Raw genomic sequence first — 19758 nt, 5'->3', positions numbered from 1 at the left:
GGGGCCACTCAGGGCTGGTGGTTCAGCGCTGCCTCTCTGTGGCTTCCATCAGCTTTGGGAGCAAGCATCCATGGCCACTGACCTAATTTTTTCTACTTTCTCTCCTCAGCGGGCTCTTAAATGTTTTGTTAAGAAGCGTACATTCTTAAAGTATGTCGCATCTACCACGTTTTGTGCTCCACTGCATCTGTGAGACACTCTTCTGAGTATTCTTGTGAAAGTGACACCATCAAAGTATTGCATAAAAGCTGGATATTGCATCGTTATTGTCTTATGAGAGCATTCATTGTGGGACTTTTTTGCCATGGTAGGAAAATAGAACTAGAAGTATATTATGAATTTTTTTTTAAAAAAAGCACTGAGTGGTGGTATTTGTTCCTTAGTGAAAGGTAAGGACCACAGCTCTTAAGCAACTACAGAAGTAGTTAGAACAAAGATGAGGACTGTGAATAATCCCTTGCCACCTTGCACTATAGGATAGGTATTATGATGTGTTAATACATTATACCTTTCTCCTAGAATCCAGTGCCAAGATGGTAGCTTATCTCCTGAGAAGAACTGATCAGTCAAGCATTAGAGACCTATAAAAGTCTTTATTTCCTTTTGCCCCTTGGCAGCCAGGAAGCCCAGAGCTAAATGTAAAAATCCTCAACCATATTGATGATTTTATTTCAAATTCTAAGCACAAAGATTTCTTGTCTTCAATCAGACAAGTTATTGTTTTCAAAGCACTAACACTTATTTTTTTGTTACTGCAGTGATACATGTTCTTTGTAGAAAATGTGGAAAATAACAGATTGCCTCCCACATCAGATATTTTCCCACTGCATAGTAGTTGACACTGTTTTAATCATTTCATTTCTTCTAGGCATATGTGTGTATGTATATATTTTTGTTTAAAAATGAAATGTCTTTCACAGAATATTAAAATTTTTTTAAAAACAGCTTAACCTTTACAAACATTTTCCATGTCTTTAACTAGTTCTGCGTGGCATTATTTTTTAACAGCTGGTATAATATTCCACTGTGAGGCCACATCTTGTACTTTTAGCTTGAATTTAGCCTTCTGCTCTCATAAACAACTCTGTCATGTACATTCCTGTAGCTAAATCTCTGAGCATATCCACGATTATATCCTTAGAAAAGAGTTTCAAGAAGTGACACAATTACTTAAAGGAATGTGATTTTTTGTGTGTGCATGCCAAGTCACTTCAGTCATGTCCAGCTCTTTGCGACTGCATGAACTGTAGCCTACCAGACTTCCTCTATCCATGAGATTTTCCAGGCAAGAATACTGGAGTGGGTTGCCACTTCCTTCTCCAGGGGATCTCCCAACTTAAGGATCAAACCTGCGTCTCTTATGTCTTCTGCATTGGCAGACGGATACTTTACCACTAGCACCACAATATCCATATTTTAGACATATTTTCATATATTTAGGCATGTATTTAAATGTCCGGAAAGCATGAGCTAAGGTCTAAAGTTTGAGCGTGCCTCTTCCCCAAGTTCCAAGGTGATGATTTTTCAGAATCTCTGTCAGGAAGCAGGATTCTTTCTGGCTGTGGCCAAGTGATGAGGTTGCACATCCTCTTCCCCAGAAAGCAACTTTAAATCTGGATGAAACGAGCAGAAATAGACTTCTCATCATTCTGGTAACCCATCCATCACACCAGTCTGTCAAGCTGCCCCGCCCTGTGGTGCAGAGGTGTTGTCTGAGCAGGGGGAGGCCCCGCCCTTCGCTGCCCAGATCAGAGGGACTTGCTCCACTTGTGGTGGGCGATGCCTGCTCCCAGTGGGTGTTTCTCCAGATCCCTTCTCCCTGTTTCAGTTTACTTTGAATCTTTGAAAAATAAAAATAATGTTCTTGAATCATAAACATTTCTATTTATTACAGGAAAAGTAGAAAATAAACATAAGAAAATCAAAAGCACCCATAAGCCCTCTTGGTGCGTATTCTTCTGTAACAGCTCATTTCAGTGAAAGTTTCTGCAGGGATGGAAGTGTTCTGTGCTGTTCAGCACAGTAGCCACTGTCCTCATGTGCTTACGGAGCACCTGATGTGGCCAGTGTAAGCGAAGATCTGAATTCTTAATTTTTGTTAATCTTATGAATTTAAATTTAAATATGCACATACACTAGTGGCTATAGTTTAGGCTGCCTCATTTCTATTATTTCTCTAATACAGAGACATGAATACATACATGTATAGTTTGAAAAAGCAAAAATAAGATCATACTTCATACTGTATTTTGTATCCTTTTCCTGGTTAAAAGTATATCGGAAACAATTTTAATAGGTGACTTGTATTAAACTGAATGGCTGTACCATAATTGGTTTAACAAAATCTCTGTTGTGCCTTCAGGGTATTTCCAATAAACAACATTGCAGACAATCTTTAGAACTAAAGTTGTGACATTATTTATGGAGGATAAATTCTTATAATTTGATTTGTTAGGTAAAATTTGATAACCTTTTCCAGACCTCTCTTTCAAGAAGTTCTTCTAGTGAACATTCTTACCAGCATTATGTGAAAGTATCTTACTATTATTACTGTAACTTTATATTGAGATAAATACATGTGCCATAAAATTCACCCTTTTAAAGTATACAATTCAGTGGTTTCTAGTATATTCACAGAGTTGTACAACTATCATCACTACCTAATTCCAGAATGTTTTCATGACTCCACAAAGACATCTCATGCCATAAATAATCACTCCCCATTCCTGCCTTTGAGCTTCTCTGGTGGCTCAGATAGTATAGAATGCCTGCAATTTGGGAAGTGAAGTGAAGTGAAGTCACTTAGTCTTGTCCAACTATTTGCAACCCCATGGACTGTAGCCTATAAGGCTCCTCCGTCCATGGGATTTTCCAGGCAAGAGTGCTGGAGTGGATTGCCATTTCCTTCTCCAGGGCATCTTCCTGACCCAGGAATCGAACCTGGTCTCCCCCATTGCAGGCAGACACTTTACCGTCTGAGCCACCAGGGAAGCAATTTGGGAAGATCAGATCAGATCAGATCAGTTGCTCAGTCGTGTCCGACTCTTTGCGACCCCATGAATCGCAGCACGCCAGGCCTCCCTGTCCATCACCAACTCCCGGAGTTCACTCAGACTCACGTCCATCAAGTCAGTGATGCCATCCAGCCATCTCATCCTTTGTTGTCCCCTTCTCCTCTTGCCCTCAATCCCTCCCAGCATCAGAGTCCTTTCCAATGAGTCAACTCTTCGCATGAGGTGGCCAAAGTACTGGAGTTTCAGCTTTAGCATCATTCCTTCCAAAGAAATCTCAGGGTTGATCTCCTTCAGAATGGACTGGTTGGATCTCCTTGCAGTCCAAGGGACTCTCAAGAGTCTTCTCCAACACCACAGTTCAAAAGCATCAATTCTTCAGTGCTCAGCCTTCTTCACAGTCCAACTCTCACATCCATACATGACCACAGGAAAAACCATAGCCTTGTCTCTGCTTTTGAATATGCTATCTAGGTTGGTCATAACTTTCCTTCCAAGGAGTAAGCGTCTTTTAATTTCATGGCTGCAGTCACCATCTGTAGTGATTTTGGAGCCCAAAAAAATAAAGTCTGACACTGTTTCCACTGTTTCCCCATCTATTTCCCATGAAGTGATGGGACCAGATGCCATGATCTTCGTTTTCTGAATGTTGAGCTTTAAGCCAACTTTTTCACTCTCCACTTTCACTTTCATCAAGAGGCTTTTTAGTTCCTCTTTGGGAAACCCAGGTGTGATTCATGGGTTGGGAAGATCCCCTGGAGGAGGGCATGGCAACCCACTCCAATAATCTTGCCTGGAGAATTCCATGAAGAGTGGAGCCTGGCGGTCTACAGTCCATGGGGTCACACAGAGTCGGAAACCACTGACCGACTAACAGTTTCACTTTTCCCTCCTTCCCTCAGCCCCTGGCAATATCTGCTCTCCTCTCTACCTTATGGATTTGCATATTCTGGGCATTTCATATTAATGGAATTATTCAATACACAGCCTTTTGTGTCTAGCTTTCTTAACATAATGTTTTCAAGATTTAAGTTTCGTAAACCAGTACTTCATTCCTTTTTATGGCTGAAAAATATTCTGTTGCATGGATATACCATATTCTCTGTATCCATTCATCTTGATGGAGATTTGTTTTCATTTTTTGACTATTATGAATAACGTTTCTATGAACATCCATGCAAAATTTTTATGTAGACTTTGTGTTTTCATGTCTGTTGGATATATACCTAGGAGGAGATTTGCTGGATCATGAGGAAAGTCTGTATTTGACTCTTTGAGGAACTGCCAAACTGTATCCAAAGCAGCTGTGCCATTTTACGTTCCCACCAGCAATGTGTGAATGTTCCAATTTCTTCACATCGTTCACATGTTTTATTGTTCATCTTTTTGCTTATAGGCATCTTAGTGGTATGAAGTAGGATCTCTTCAGGGTTTCAGTTTGCATTTTTCTACTAATGATGTCGGGTATCTTTCATGTGCTTATTGGCCATTTAAAATCATTTTTGGAGAAATGTTTATTAAAATACTTTGCCAATTATTTGGGTTATTTGTCTTTTTATTTTAGAGTTGTAAGTGTTCTTTATATATTCTGGATATACCCTATCAGATACATGATTTACCAATATTTTTTCTCATTCTGTAGGTTATCTTTTCATTTCCTTGCTAATATACATTGAAACACCAAAGTTTTAATTTTGACAACATCCTGTTTTATACCTATATATTTTTTGTTCAGTTGTGTTTTTGTTGTCATGGCTAAGAAACCAGTGACTAACCAAAGTCACAGAGGTTTACTTCAAAGGTTTTATAATTGTAACTCTTATATTTAGATATTTCATCTATTTTGAATTAATTTTTGTATATGACGTGAATTAGGGATCCAAATTTATTCTTTAGCATGTTGCAGTCCCAGCACTATTTGTTGACAAGAGTATTCTTTCCCCCATTAATTGTCATAGCACTCTGTCAAAAATCAATATAAATATATACAATTACTTTTGTGCTTTGAATTCTAGTCTATTGATTTATATATCTGTCCTTATGCCACTACCACACAATCTTGAATGCTTTTGTAGTAATTTTGAATTCTGAAAGTATAAATCTTCTTCATTCTTCTTTTTTTTGTTGTTATTTTAGTTCCCTTATATTGCCATACAAACTTTAGGATTAGTTTGTTAATTTTTGCAATAACTCCAGTATGGATTTTGATAGGGATTACATTGAATCTGGAGATCAATTTGAGGATTAATTCATTTCAATAGTAGTGTCTTCCAGTCATGAACATAGAATATTATTCCAGTTATTTAGGTCTTCTTTAATTTCTTTCTTTAATGACATTATTAATTTTCAGTGTTCAAGTACTGCACTTCTTTTGTTAAATTTATTACTGAGCCTCTTATTCCTTCTGCTGCAATGTATATGAAACTGTCCCGATGTTATTTTTGGATTTTCTATTGATAGTGCATAGAAATACAATTGATTCTTGTGTTTTGATTGTGTATCCTGAAATCTTGAAGTTTTTCTCATTGATTGGCTCTAATGTTTTTTAGTTAGTTCTTTAGAATTTTTGATATACAAAATCATCTAAAATGGTGATGGTTTAATTTCTTTCCAACATAGATTCCTTTGTTTTTCTTGCCTAATTACCTTGGCTAGAAGTGATCATACAATGTTGAATAGAAGTGATGAGAGCAGATTCTATGTCTTGCTCCTGTCTAATGTTCCTGGTTAGCGAGGTGGCCAGTATTACTTATGCTATTATTTGATGACTGTTTTTATACTCTAGGAATCTGACTGATGAGGTGGAGTTGCTGCTTGGTTCCTCCAAGGGAAGGAGGAAAAATAAAAAATCAAATACAAAAAATCACACAATAAAAATTCCATTTGTCCTATGCATTGGGAGGCTTGGCATAATAGTTACCAGATAAGACATATTTTAATTGAGGAATCTATTCATATAACATCTAGGTGCCAAGAATTTTGATTAACATCTAGTATATATGTGTTTATTATTTTAAAATAAAATTTAAATTGTCCCTACTAAATTAAATTTTTCACCCTATATTTCTACATTTTTTATTTCCCACTGTATACTTCAGGTACTGTGTAAGATCACAGAGATAAATTAAACACAGGCCGTGCCCTTAGGGTGCTTGTGGAGAAGTCTTTTGGGGAAGACAGACAGGAAACAGGAAGTTTAGTATTCTAGCAAGTGATTCCCATCAAAGGGAAACCTTTCAGAAGAAGTGGGCTCACCGTTAGAGTTTTTGGATCTCAGTTTGGATCTCATTCACTTTCTACCCCATAGAAATCAAAGAATTTTCATACTAGAGGCTTGTAAGTCCTTTTATCTGACCTCACATTTTTCAATAGGAGGAACCTCTTACCTTATTCAACAATTCTGTTGTCTCTTATTTGCAACTCTTCTCATCTTTCTCTCAAATGTTATCGCACACACAGACATACACATGCACAATATTTTCCATAGAGAGGCAATCCATGTTCAGTCCACTTCCTGGCTCCATTTGTTGTGTCTGGCTGGGGTAATATAACACCAGCCCCCATGTTCATCTTCAGGGTGACTTGTCTAGGATTCCTGCTTCACTTTGCCCTCAAAGACTATTCAGCATTGTCCTTCTGATAGGTGTTGATGACGTGGAATTGACAAGGACAGGGACATTATCTGACTCCAAATCTGAGTGGCCCGGAGGCTGTGAGAGTGTTCCTGTTCTGTTTAATTGTACATTCAACATTTTTTGTAAAGAGCATACTCCATCCATTTTAAACTTGTCAATTCGGAGGATTAACTAGGATGCATATTAAGACATACCTGTTTGCTTATTGTAGTCATCTTTCTAGAAAAGAATGCAAGTGGTGCTAACAAGAGCAATTAGATAAACACAAGTCTTAAAAATGTTTACAGAGGCTTTTAAAAAATACGTCAGTTCAGAATGGTAGGGACCATGTGCTTCCGTTTTAACTTGGAATTTTAAAATAAACCTTTATTCTGGCTTTGTTATATATTTGTTATATATTTGTATATATATATTTGTTATATAATATATTAATATTACAATTAAAATAACATCAGGTTGCTTTTTAAAATTTGTTTTATTGAAGGATAATTGCTTTACAGAATTTTGTTGTAAATTCTGGTATACAAAAAAAGGTATACAAGACCTTTTAGAACTAACACCCAAAAAAGATGTCCTTTTCATTATAGGGGACTGGAATGCAAAAGTAGGAAGTCAAGAAACACCTGGAATAACAGGCAAATTTGGCCTTGGAATACAGAATGAAGCAGGGCAAAGACTAATAGAGTTTTGCCAAGAAAATGCACTGGTCATAACAAACACCCTCTTCCAACAACACAAGAGAAGACTCTATACATGGACATCACCAGATGGTCAACACCAAAATCAGATTGATTATATTCTTTGCAGCCAAAGATGGAGAAGCTCTATACAGTCAGCAAAAACAAGACTGGGAACTGACTGTGGCTCAGACCATGAACTCCTTATTGCCAAATTCAGACTTAAATTGAAGAAAGTAGGGAAAACCACTAGACCATTCAGGTATGACCAAATCAAATCCCTTATGATTATACAGTGGAAGTGAGAAATAGATTTAAGGGCCTAGATCTGATAGATAGAGTGCCTGATGAACTATGGAATGAGGTTCGTGACATTGTACAGGAGACAGGGATCAAGACCATCCCCATGGAAAAGAAATGCAAAAAAGCAAAATGGCTGTCTGGGGAGGCCTTACAAATAGCTGTGAAAAGAAGAGAAGTGAAAAGCAAAGGAGAAAAGGAAAGATATAAACATCTGAATGCTGAGTTCCAAAGAATAGCAAGAAGAGATAAGAAAGCCTTCTTCAGCGATCAATGCAAAGAAATAGAGGAAAACAACAGAATGGGAAAGACTAGAGATCTCTTCAAGAAAATTAGAGATACCAAGGGAACATTTCATGTAAAATGGGCTCGATAAAGGACAGAAATGGTATGGACCTAACAGAAGCAGAAGATATCAAGAAGAGATGGCAAGAATACACAGAAGAACTGTACAAAAAAGAGCTTCATGACCCAGATAATCACGATGGTGTGATCACTGACCTAGAGCCAGACATCCTGGAATGTGGAGTCAAGTGGGCCTTAGAAAGCATCACTACGAACAAAGCTAGTGGAGGTGATGGAATTCCAGCTGAGCTATTCTAAATCCTGAAAGATGATTCTGTGAAAGTGCTGCACTCAATATGCCAGCAAATTTGTAAAACTCAGCAGTGGCCACAGGACTGGAAAAGGTCAGTTTTCATTCCAATCCCAAAGAAAGGCAATGCCAAGGAATGCTCAAACTACTGCACAATTGCACTCATCTCACATGCTAGTAAAGTAATGCTCAAAATTCTCCAAGCCAGGCTTCAGCAATATGTGAACCATAAACTTCCTGATGTTCAAGCTGGTTTTAGAAAAGGCAGAAGAACCAGAGATCAAATTGCCAACATCCGCTGGATCATCGAAAAAGCAAGAGAGTTCCAGAAAAACATCTATTTCTGCTTTATTGACTATGCCAAAGCCTTTGACTGTGTGGATCACAATAAACTGTGGGAAATTCTGAAAGAGATGGGAATACAAGACCACCTGAACTGCCTGTTGAGAAATTTGTATGCAGATCAGGAAGCAACAGTTAGAACTGGACATGGAACAACAGACTGGTTCCAAATAGGAAAAGGAGTACGTCAAGGCTGTATATTGTCACCCTGTTTATTTAATTTCTATGCAGAGTACATCATGAGAAACACTGGACTGGAAGAAACACAAGCTGGAATCAAGATTGCCTGGAGAAATATCAATTACCTCAGATATGCAGATGACACCACCCTTATGGCAGAAAGTGAAGAGGAACTCAAAAGCCTCTTGATGAAAGTGAAAGAGGAGAGTGAAAAAGTTGGCTTAAGGCTCAACATTCAGAAAACGAAGATCATGGCATCCGGTCCCACCACTTCATGGGAAATAGATGGGGAAACAGTGGAAACAGTGGCAGACTTTATTTTTCTGGGCTCCAAAATCACTGCAGATGGTGACTGCCAGCCATGAAATTAAAAGATGCTTACTCCTTGGAAGGAAAGTTATGACCAACCTAGATAGCACATTGAAAAGCAGAGACATTACTTTGCCAACAAAGGTTCATCTAGTCAAGGCTATGGTTTTTCCTGTGGTCATGTATGGATGTGAGAGTTGGATTGTGAAGAAGGCTGAGTGCCGAAGAATTGATGCTTTTGAACTGTGGTGTTGGAGAAGACTCTTGAGAGTCCCTTGGACTGCAAGGAGATCCAACCAGTCCATTGTGAAGGAGATCACCCTGGGATTTCTTTGGAAGGAATGATGCTAAAGCTGAAACTCCAGTACTTTGGCCACCTCATGCGAAGAGTTGACTCATTGGAAAAGACTCTGATGCTGGGAGCGATTGGGGGCAGGAGGAGAAGGGGACGACAGAGGATGAGATGGCTGGATGGCATCACTGACTCCATGGACCTGAGTCTCAGTGAACTCTGGGCGTTGCTGATGGACAGGGAGGCCTGGCGTGCTGCAATTCATGGGGTCGCAAAGAGTCGGACACGATTGAGTGACTGATCTGATCTGATGTACAGTATCATGTCATCTGCAAACAGTGAGAGCTTTACTTCTTCTTTAATGATCTGGATTTTTTTATATATATTTTTCTTCTCTGATTGCTGTAGCTAGGACTTCCAGAACTATGTTGAATAATAGTGGTGAAAGTGGACACCCTTGTCTTGCTCCTGATCATAGGGGGAATGCTTTCAGTTTCTCACCATTGAAAATAATGTTTGCTATAGGCTTATATATTGCCTTTACTGTGTTGAGGTAGGTTACTTCTGTGCCCATTTTTTGAAGAGTTTTAATCATAAATAGGTGCTGAATTTTGTCAAAGGCTTTTTCTACATCTATTGAGATTATCATATGGTTTTTATATTTCAATTTGTTAATATGGTGTATTGCATTGATTGATTTGTGTATATTGAATAATCCTTGCCTTCCTGGAATAAACCCACTTGATCATGGTGTATGAGCTTTTTGATGTGTTGCCGAATTCTGTTTGCTAAAATTTTCTTGAGGATTTTTGCATCTATGTTCATCAGTGATATTGGCCTCTAGTTTTCTCTTTTTGTGTTGTCTTTGTCTGGTTTTAGTATCAGAGTGATGGCAACCTTGTAGAATGAGTTTGGAAGTGTTCCTTTGCAATTTTTTGAAAGAGTTTCAGAAGGATAGGCATTAGCTCTTCTCTAAATGTTTGACAGAATTCTCCTGTGAAGCCATCTAGTCCTGGGCTTTTGTTTTTTGGGGAGATTTTTGATCACAGCTTCAGTTTCAGTGCTTGTAACTGGGTTGTTCATAATTTCTATTTCTTTCTGGTTTGGTCTTGGAAGATTGAACTTTTCTAAGAATCTGTCCATTTATTCCAGGTTATCCATTTTATTGCCATATAGTTGTTCATAATAGTCTCATATAATCCTTTGTATTTCTGCATTGTCTGTTGTAACCTCTCCTTTTTCATTTCTAATTTTGTTGACTTGATTCTTCTCATCATGTTACTTTTTTATCGTTCCACTGGTTAAATGGAATGTGAACTTTTTGGTCTTAGGCCGAAAGGAAATAAGTCGTCCCTATAAACCTTTCAAGTTTAATTGTTTCAAACAAATATGAAGTTCTAGTTTCCTTTTTTCTTTTTACTACAATGCATTTTATACTTGGATTATGTGAGGGTGAGATAAGGATGCAGCAGCACTTTCTGGTTCACACTGTTACTGCATATGATACAGCAGCCAATTCAATCAAAAAGGAAATAGGAAAATAAGTACTCTATTTGTGCCTCGTAAGCGGTTTGTAAAGTCCCCTCTGGTCCCTACAATTAAATGTTGGCATCTCTCCTTGCAGGCTTCTAAAATGAAATTTAAAAGTGGAGCAAACAGCATTTTAAAACCAAGCACATATACTGTGTAGGGACAAATCCAGTAAAGAATCACAGCACTGCAGGCAGTCATTTGATTCAGTGCTGTGAGAAATGCTAGAGAGAGAGAAATGGATGGGGCAGGGGAGCCTGGGAAATTCCAGGCCATTGAAAGGCTCTGTTGATTTGCTCATGTTGGGGGCAGTTGTGGTGGGGAGTGGAGGAGATGGGTTGGTGGAAAGCAGAGCTTTGCGTCTTGTGTGTGACAAAGGCATCGGTAAGGCAGATTGTCACTAAGTTCCTCTTTACCTCCGTGTAAGCCCATGAGTGGCCTGGAACTTGCTCCGGGGAAGGCGTGGAGAGCCGTTTCTAGAAAAGGGGGTGGCACCGTGTGGACGAAAGAGTGTTTGGTTGGGAGTCAGGAACTGGAGTCCTGAGCTTGGTCCTTCCAGCTTCCATTCTGTGACCCTGGATAAGTCGCCTTACTCTGAGCTGTGGTTTCCATATTGCAACATGCAGGGTTGGCCTAGGTACGTGATTCCCAGATTCCCAAACCAGATCTCCAAGCCCCCATTTACCAGCTCAGAGGCTGTCCACGTACCAACATTGGGGTTCCTGGCCTCTGTCTGCCAGAGAGAGTAGCCACGACTTCCTCTCATAGTTGTACTTCTGCAAGCTGTTGCTTGAACAAAGCCGTGACTGGAAAGTGAAAATTATTTGGTGGTTTGATCTCAAGGATCTTATTGTTCTTTCATTCCAGCTGTCTCTGTGACGTCCTGTCCCTGCTGAATTTGACAGGGGTCAGGAATACCCATTGTCCCGGCCTCTCCAATCTTGGCCAGGAAACACCAGGGACGTGTATCCTCAGCAACAGAAACACAGCTCATTAGTGAACGTGAAGCTGCAGTGAGGAAGAGTCTGTGTTTGTGGGATTTCAGCCTCTGACTCGTGGACAGTCCAGTTCACTCTCTTTGGATGTAGTTTCCCGCTTTCTCCAAGCCTGGGGCCTGGATCCTGTCTGTGGTCATGTGGTGTTGAGGACAGCTGCAACCTGTACCCCTCTACCCTGGTCAGCTTTCCACGGGTGCTGTCCGGGTGCTGAGTCCTGACCTTTACTGGTGTCTCTGAGATTAAGGCAATGACGGCCACCTGTCAGCTGCAAGTTGGCGTTTTGAGCACTGGGCCTCTCGCAAGAGTCACTTGCTCGTTGGTGTTAACTGTTTTTTCTCCCTTGTAAAGTCATCAGTTATCTGGTCCCTATCTTGGGACCCTTCTCCTTTCACTTATTCATTATGTGCCTCCCTCTGCAACAAACTTTGCTCCATCTCTTTTGGAATCATAGTATGTGTGCTCTTATGTTGCCAGAACTGAACATTTAGGGATTAGGCCTTCAATTTCCCTGCTGTTTCGAGCAAATATCATGCCTTTTGTTACTTATCCCAAGCTGTCCTGGTGAGAACAGAAGCCCATGAGGAAGGTTTGGCAGAGGAAACCATCATGATAGACCTATTTTAATTGAGCAATGTATAACTGGAGACCCAGGGAGTGTTAAGCAGTTTAATTAATGTTTATGAGGAATGAAGACTTCCCGTTTAAAAATGAAAATCTGGGCCTTACATCTCCATATCCATTTCTCCATTGTGTTGTTGTTCCCTTCACATGCTTTGTAACTTAGCAGACTCTCCTTGAGTACCCTGATGAGACTAAGCACCTTCCTGAGCACAGGGCTGTCGCAAGTGAATGAACCCAGGCTTTGCCCTCAAGAAGCACGTGTCTGGGCTCTGGCAGGAGCTGAGTAGTTACAGTCTGCAGTGGTCACTGCATATTCAAGAAGGTCCTAGGAGCTGGGGACGCTCAGGATGGGCATTCACATGCTCCTGGCTGGGCCAGGAAGGGTTCCTGCAGGAGGTACCCCAGGGAATGCTCTAGGAAGGAAGGGGATCATTCCAGAGAGGAGCAATGGACTTGGTGGGGTTGGTCAAGTGTAGGAACCCAGAACTGGAATGCCAAAGAAAGTTCAAACTACCACACAGCTGCACTCATTTCACATGCTAGCAAGATAATGCTTAAAATCCTTCAAGCTAGGCTTCAACAGTACATGAACTGAGAACTTCCAGGTGTACACGCTGTGGAATATTCTTAAAGAGATAGGACATACCAGACCACCTTACCTGTCTCCTGAGAAATCCGTATGCAGGTCAAGAAGCAATAGTAAGAAACTTACATGCCAATTTGATCTCTGGGTCCTTTGCCTTTTCTAACTTGTACATCTGGAAGTTCTTGGTTTGGCATTGCCTTTCTTTGGGATTGGAATGAAAACTGACCTTTTGCAGTTCTGTGGCCACTGCTGAGCTTTCCAAATTTGCTGGCATATTAAGTGCAACACTTTTGTAGCATCATCTGTTAGGAGTTGAAATAGCTTTGCTGGAATTCCATCACCTCCTCTGGCTTTGTTCTTACAGATGCTTCTTAAGGCCCATTTGACTTCACACTTGAGGAAGTCTAGCTCTAGGTGAGAGACCCACAGCATCATGGTTTTCTGGGTCATTAAGACCTTTTTTGTACAGTTTTTCTGTGTATTCTTGCCACCTCTTCTTGATATCTTCTGCTTCTGTTAGGTCCCTACCATTCTTGTCCTTTTTTGTGCCTATCTTTGCATGAAATCTGAGAAGGCAATGGCACCCCACTCCAGTACTCTTGTGTGGAAAACCCCATGGATGAAGGAGCCTGGTAGGCTGCAGTCCATGGGATCTCTGAGGGTCAGACAGGACTGAGCGACTTCACTTTCACTTTTCACTTTCATGCATTGGAGAAGGAAATGGCAACCCACTCCAGTGTTCTTGCCTGGAGAATCCCAGGGACGGGGGAGCCTGGTGGGCTTCCATCTATGGGGTTGCACAGAGTCAGACACGACTGAAGTGACTTAGCAGTTGCATGAAATATTCCCTTGGTATCTCTGACTTTCTTGAAGAGATCTCTAGCTTTTCCCCTTCCATTGTTTTCCTCTATTTCTTTGCACTGTTCACATTGAAAAGGCAAGAAGTTAGTACACTGAAAGATGTACTCCCCAGGTTGGTATGTGTCCAATATGCTGCTGGAGAAGAACAGAGAAATAGCTCCAAAAAGGATGAAGAGACTGAGCCAAAGCAGAAACAACACCCAGTATGGATGTGTCTGGTGGTGAAAGTTAAGTCCAATGCTGTAAAAAACAATATTGCATAGGATCCTGAAATGTTAGGTCCATGAATCAAGGTAAATTGGAAGTGGTCAAACAGCAACTGGAAAGAGTGAACATTGACATTTTAGGTATCAGTGAACTAAAAGGGACTAGAGTGGGCAAATTTAATTCAGATGACCGTTACATGTATTACTGTGAGTAAGAATCCCTTAGAAGAAATTGAGTAGCCCTCATAGTCAATAAAAGTCTGAAATGCAGTACTTGTGTGCAATCTCAAAAACAGTAGAATGATTTCAGTTCATTCCCAATGCAAACCTTTCAATATCACAGTAATCCAAGTCCCCAACCACTAATGCCAAGGAAGATGAAGTTGAACTCTGTGAAGATCTACAAGACCTTCTAGAACTAATACCAAAAAAAAGATGTCCTCTTCATCATAGAGGACTGGAATGCAAAAGTTAGGAAGTCAAGAGATACCTGGAGTAACAGGCAAGTTTGGCCTCAGAGTACAAAATGAAACAGGGCAAAAAAGCTAAAAAGTTTTGCCAAGAAAATGCACTTTCATAGCAAACCTTCTTCCAACAACACAAGAGACTACTCTATACATGATCATCACTAGATGGTCAATACCATAATCAGGTGGATTATATTCTTTGAAGCTGAAGATGAAAAAGATCTATACAGTCAGCAAAAGCAAGATTTGGAGCTGACTGCAGCTCAGATCCTGAACTCATTATTGCAAAATTCAGGCTCAAATTGAAGAAAGTAGGGAAAACCACTAGGCCATTCAGGTATGACCTAAATCAAATCCCTTCTGATTATACAGTGGAGGTGACAAATAGATTCAAGGGGCTAGATCTGGTAGACAGTGCCTGAAGAACTACGGACAGAGGTTCATAACATTTACAGGAGGCGATGATCAAGACCATCCCCAAGAAAAAGAAATACAAAAAGGAAAAATGGCTGTCTGAGGAGGCCTTACAAATAGCTGAGAAAATAAGAGAAGCAAAATGCAAAGGAGAAAAGGAAAGATATACCCATCTGAATGCAGAGTTCCAAAGACTAGCAGAGAAAGATAAGAAAGGCTTCTCATGTGAACAATGCAAAGAAATAGAGGGCAAAATACATTCTTCTGAAGCTCTTACAAAAATGGGCCCACAGCGTGCACTTACTAAGATGTAGTCATCATATTTTAGGCAAGTGGCATATGGTATTTTCTATGAGCAGTTTCTTAGACGGTGTATCAGTTAGCTGTTGGAATAATAATACTAGATAACAAATACTCTGAAATGCAGTAGCTTAGAACAATGGTTTATAATCACTTCTGCAGTGGAAGGTTGGCTAAGGAGCTTGACTGCTCCACTTTGACTTCACTGAGCAACTGAGCTACAAGCTTTGGCCCTGGCTGGGCCTGCAGGTTGGTTCACATCTGCTGCATGTGGGATCCAGCCTGAGGGTAGCAGCCATCCTGGGGCAGCTTCGGCAAGGCTGTGCCAGAGCTGGAAGGGGCAAGAGGAATCCTGAAAGATTTCTTAAAGCCTGGGTTCCCTGCAGTCAATGCAAGGCCAGGCCAGCAAGCCCAAGGTCAAGGGGCCAGGGATTCTGATTTTTGTTGAAGGGAGGAGCTGCAGTGTCTCTTGGGAAAGGCTCTGCACACAGGGAGCAGGGATGCTTTGGGGCCAACAGTAAGGAGCCGTGGGCGGTGCTGGCATTTCTTCCTAATGCAGCTTCTAGAGGGGAGTTTCCAGGCAGGGTGAAGCCAACACTCACCTGAACAGGGTGACTCCAGGGGCCTGGCTTCAATTTGTGTCCTTCCTGTGCTTGTCCCAGCACCGACCTTCAGGCTTTGTAAATGCCTGCTTTCTTCTGCCTCTCAGAGTTTGGGGAAAGACTGCATATTTCAGGGAAAATGGACTGGTGTGAGTTTGAATCTTCAAAGTAGGGATGAACACAGGCTTGTAATAACCCTTTCTGGAAGGATGGGGGAGGAGGGGAGGTCCCACTGCAGGAGCACTGGGCAGCCTCTCTCAGACTCACCAGGCTGTGATGACTGTGACCTTGTGAGCAGAGGTGAACTCCACGAGAAGACTTACTGTTTAGACCCAAGGTTAAAATGTCTTCCCTTTGTTGTTGTTCAATCACTAAGTTGTGTCTGACTCTCTGCAACCTTGTGGACTGCAGCACACCAACCTCCTCTATTCTTCACTATCTCCCAGAGTTTGTCAAATTCATGTCCATTGAGTTGGTGATGGTATCTAATCACCTCTTCCTCTATCACCCTCTTTTCCTGCTGCTGCTGCTGCCAAGTCGCTTCAGTCATGACCGACTCTGTGCGACCCCATAGACAGCAGTCCACCAGGCTCCTCCATCCATGGGATTCTCCAGGCAAGAGTACTGGAGTGGGGTGCCGTTGCCTTCTCTGCTTCTTCTCCTACCCTCAATCTTTCCCAGCATCAGGGTCTTTTCCAATGAGTCAGCTCTTGGCATCAGGTAGCCAAAGTATTGGGGCTTCAGCATCAGTCCTTCCAATGAATATTCAAGGTTGATTTCCTTTAGAATGGACTGGTTTGATCTCCTTGGAGTCCAAGGGACTCTCAAGAGTCTTCTCCAGCACCACAATTTGAAAGCATCAATTCTTCAGTGCTCAGCCTTTTCTATTGTCCAGCCCTCACATCCATATATGACTACGGAAAAGCCATAGCTTTGACTTTTGTCAAAGGACCTTTGTCTGCAAAGTGATGTCTTTGCTTTTTAATATGCTATCTAGTTTTGTCATAGCTTTCCTTCCAAGAAGCGTCTTTTAATTTCATGGATGCAGTCACTGTCCATGGTGATTTTTGGAGCCAAAAAAATAAAATCTGTCATTGCTTCCACTTTTCCCCTTCTATTTGCCATGAAGTGATGGGACCAGATGCCATGATCTTCATTTTTTGAATGTTGAATTTTAAGCCAGCTTTTTCAGTTTCCTCTTTGACCCTCATCAAGCGGCTCTTTAGTTCCTCTTTGCTTTCTGCCATTAGAGTGGTATCATCTACATATCTGAGATTGTTGATTTTTTTTCCCAGCAATCTTGATTCCAGCTTGTGATTCATCTAGCCCAGATTTCACATGATGTATTCTGCATAAGTTAAACAGGGTGAGAATATACAGCCTTGTTGTACTCCTTTCCCAATTTTGAACCAATCAGTTGTTCCATATAAGGTTCTAGCTGTTGCTTCTTGACCTGCATTCAGGTTTTTTCAGGAGACAGGTAAGGTGGTCTGGTATTCCCATCTCTTTAAGAGTTTTCCACAGTTTATTCTATCCATTCAGTCAAAGGCTTTAGCATAGTCAGTGAAGCAGAAGTAGATGTTTTTCTGGAATTCCCTTGCTTTATGATCCAGTGAATGTTGGTGATTTGATTTCCAGTTCCTCTGCCTTTTCTAAACCTGGCTTGTACATCCAGAAGTTCTTGGTTCACATACTGCTGAAGCCTAGCTTGAAGGATTTTGAGCATTACCTTACTAGATGCAAAATGAGTGCAGTTATCTAGTAGTTTGAGCTTTATTTGGCATTGCCCTTCTTTGGGATTGGAATGAAAATTGACCTTTTCCAGTCATGTGTTTTTTATGTGTTTTTAGATGCGTTTCTCTCAGTACATTGAGGAAGTGCATCTTTTTCTGGGCTCCCTGTCATTTGCTTTCTACTCCTTGGGAGCCTCCTGGGAGGTGTGCCTGGCTCTCCAGGGTCCAGCCCTGGGCAAGTGCTGGGAGGGAGGCGGGGAGAGGCAGCCAGGCAGGATGGGTTAGCAAGTAACTCTGTCTCTTTCTCCAGCCTCCTCAGGGCTTGGAAGGAGGATGGGGACAGTGATGGGAGGAGCTGAATGTGATTGCTTTGCTAGCTTGTAAAATAATCTCTCCTCTTCCCTGCCCTCCTTATGCTACATGACAAAAGTATCTTCTATGGAAAAGAGAGAAGCAGGGAGGACAGTCTTATAGTTGGACTTTCCTATTTCACGTGCAAGACTATATTGTGAAGTGAAATCACATTTCTTAATATTGTTCATTTATTAGATTAAAAAATTAAGCAAGAGCTCTAAAATTACACTTAATAGTTAAGCATAATATTGAGTAATTTTTTTGAGAGATGTAGAGGAAATGCATCCTCAAAAATTTTTTTTGGCTGTGGGGCGGGTAAGAAAAACACCGCTAGATATAACAAGTGACATATTTAATAGTGGGCTTGGTGAACATCAGATGCTCAGTAATTGTATCCATGATGGCAATGATGGTGGTGCTCTCTCTAGTTCGTCTTTGGTGGAGGAGATTAAAAGCAGAGAATACCAGGCTGAGCACTGCCATCCAGTGCCTTCATCCGGAGGAACCTCTCAGCCATTCCTTCCCTACTGGAGAAAGCCCAGGAAAATGAACCCAGAAAAGATCAGATTCTAAAACCAAGCCATGTATATACTTTAGAAGTTACACTTTTTTTTTCTTTTCTTACAGTGGATGTTTCTAAGAGACAATTCAAAGTAGTTACTGCAAGAATAGACATGCTGAAAATCTAATGGTGCAGTTCTATTTTGTTGAATCAGAAAAGAGGACTGGATAATGACGAGTCCTAGCTATGCAGTTGACAAGAAAGATCATCATGTCTTGTGCTTCACGGTGTGAACTGATGGCAAAAATCTGTCCATATTACAGTGTAAGGGAGATGAATTCAGATGAAAGCATTCAGTGATAAATGTTATTTTTCTTTTTTTATTCAAGCATCACTTATGGCTGAGATACTAAGATAGTTGATCCATTGGCAGCCTTTCCTGAGTGTCCACTGTGCATAAGAACCATAGTCATGGTTCTAAATCTTGTCCAGTTAAACAATTCTTGAACTTCTTTTATTTTCCTCAGGGCAAGGAGTGTTATTTCCATGTGTGTCAGGGTTAGAATAACACTGCCACCGAAGAAAAAGCCCCTCCCCATAAAAGAAGCAGAGAATTCAGTCAGTGACTCAGCTACTATATACTTATATACTCCACAGTTACATTCTCAAAGTCTTGTACTGAATGGGAATAACAGATTTTAGACAGAATTATGGCTTAGTTGACTGATGCCCCACTGAAGATGAAATGGCTTGGTAATGACTTGATTTGTTCATAATCTCTTACTGAGATTTCTTATAAAACTATTATGTATATTTGGATTCTTACTTTGAGATTCTTGTACTTTGATAATTGAAATTGAAATAATTTCTTAACTATGTCAAATGTGCTTAGTTTTCAAAATAGGGAAATGAGGAAGGATTATTTAATAGATTATTAAATAAATGGTTTGGACATAAAAATATATAAATTTGGACCCCCACCAAATATACCATAACCCAAATATAAACTCCAGAGAGTTGAATATTGCAAATCAAATGATAGAAACACTAGCATAAAATTTAATATTTATTAGTTCTGCATAAGAATGACAATTTTCATGACTTCAAAAGAAGCAACCAGTGAAGAAAAAATGAACAGATTTGAAAATATTAAAATTTAAAACTGCTATACAAATGAAGAGACAACATACTGGGAAAATTTGCATTAAATTTGTGACACATAAATAATTAACATGTGTTATAA

The sequence above is a fragment of the Bos mutus genome, chromosome 2, assembly GCF_027580195.1.
Source record: "Bos mutus isolate GX-2022 chromosome 2, NWIPB_WYAK_1.1, whole genome shotgun sequence".
Classification (NCBI taxonomy): Eukaryota; Metazoa; Chordata; class Mammalia; order Artiodactyla; family Bovidae; genus Bos; species Bos mutus.
Note: the sequence above shows the minus strand (reverse complement) of the source record.